Source organism: Pelodiscus sinensis, chromosome 11 (assembly GCF_049634645.1).
Source record: "Pelodiscus sinensis isolate JC-2024 chromosome 11, ASM4963464v1, whole genome shotgun sequence".
NCBI classification, from domain to species: Eukaryota; Metazoa; Chordata; order Testudines; family Trionychidae; genus Pelodiscus; species Pelodiscus sinensis.
Genome location: NC_134721.1, coordinates 23,053,411 through 23,055,322, shown reverse-complemented (window position 1 = coordinate 23,055,322; position 1,912 = coordinate 23,053,411). Strand labels below are relative to the sequence as shown.

The window sequence follows — 1,912 nt, the reverse complement described above, 5'->3', positions numbered from 1 at the left end:
GCATCTCCACGCTCTAAGTCCTCCTCTGATGCCCTGCCGGCACTGCTTCCATCCATCTTTAAGCCCTGTTCAGGGTCCACTCAATGTGGACATGCTAGTTCGAATTAGCAAAACGCTAATTCGAACTAGTTTTTAGTTCTAGACGCGTTAGTTCGAATTAGCTTAGTTCGAATTAAGTAATTCGAACTAAGTTAGTTTGAACTAACTCTGTAGTGTAGACATACCCTCATAGATTTAGATGATTTGCTGAACAGGGATGGGATTACGTTTGAAGTAACCCAAATTCCTGTTTCCTAATTAAGAGTCCTACTCACCTGCTGCCTGGTCACTACCAGAAGTCATAATTTTCCCTGTGTGACATCACAATCCTCCAGACATCCATGCCATCTAGACATGATGTTGCTGAAGATAACAGCTTCATGTGAGTAATGAAGGAGCCAGAGGGCTGGATAGGAACATGAGAAATAAGAACAGTGCTTAATTTGCACCAGGGCTGAGTCCAGCTCCTCTACACTTGGCAGTTCATAGCCTTCACATCTCTAGATTTGCTGTGGAAGTTTAAAAAAATGCTTGAGCCCTGGCATGTCACTTATTACAAATTAAACACTGAATACAGAGTCCTGTTTTCATGTTTCCAGTTCCTGATTATTCAAAATGGCCAAACAGGAATATGGACAAGATGCAGGGTTCCCAATGCTGTGTCACAAAGAGTAGAGCTATCAGTATAGACACCTTAGCCATGGTATTAGTATTTGCTGGGCCCTGGGCAATGAAACTACCACTGAATCTCCCAAAATGTTTGGGAGCCCAAAATCACAGGTCCTCCCCCACTGGAGTTGCTGTTGAAGGCAAGAAATAGGCCTATATGATGGATGCTACTTTGGGGTGCTCAGAATTAGTGAGGACTCTGACTTCAGTCCTTCTCAGGGTCTGAGTTGCTGAGGTGACAATGAGGTCCTCAAAAGTGTGGGTTTCAAAGTAAGTATTTAGGCTTAAGCGTGGCCCTGCGGCTACCAACAAAGCTTGGCTATCGTTGCTGAGGCTGACTATATTATACTAGAATGTTTAAAAGGCAGAGTTAAAATTTGAGGGGTATTGGGAATCTGGATCCACATTTTGTCAACAGTTTTTACCTATGTACAGGGATGGCCTACTACTTAGTCCTTGTCTACACGATTGGCACTGCAGTGATCAATCTCCCAGGGTCAATTTAGTGGGTCTAGTAAAGACCCATTAAATCAACCACTGATCATGCTCCCGTCATTTTTGGTACTCCACCAGGTTGAGAAGAATAACAGGAGTTGATAGGAGAGTTTCTCCCAACGACCCCTCCCTCCCGCTCCCTGCAGTGAAGACCCCGCTGTAACTTGAACTAAGGTACATCGACTACAGCTGTGCTATTCATGAAGCTGGAATTGCATACCTTCGTCTGACATTGCCTTGGGCCCATTTATGCAGTATCAAATATAGACACCTGATCCCTGGCTAGCAGACTGTGTTAAATAATAGGGAAGAAATGGCTATACTAAATATTCTCCGATTAAGTTTCCAAAATGTGCAAAAATGTAAAAAGCTGAAATCTGAGGAGAAATTACCACTTTGGATTATTTGTACATTTTTCTGTTGCTCTCTCCCCATCTGCCCTTAGACCCAGCTCCCTCAGGAATGACTTCTGAGTTGATCTTCAGACTGTCTTGGGACCAGCATTGACTAACACAGGGCTCTGGTTTGGGCAAACACCTAGTCTGCTCTCAGCCACCTGCCTATTCATTGACAATTATGGGCTCATCTTTCTCTTTCCCCACTGAAGGAACCTTGCTAGAAAGAAACCGGGGAACTCACAGGCTTCTGTATGACCAGGGCTGTTCCCATGAGACTCTGAGCATCCCCAACTTCTACCGAAGTCAAAGGG

General features: G+C 44.3%; 1 long non-coding RNA gene across 1 annotated transcript; it reads left to right on the top strand.

Moving 5' to 3' along the window:
- Positions 1–776: 776 nt before the first annotated feature.
- Positions 777–1,484, top strand: LOC142831013 (uncharacterized). The gene is made up of 2 exons (XR_012906601.1): positions 777–978; positions 1,282–1,484. It is a non-coding gene; the product is annotated as an uncharacterized LOC142831013 (long non-coding RNA).
- The last annotated feature ends 428 nt before the right edge of the window (positions 1,485–1,912 follow it).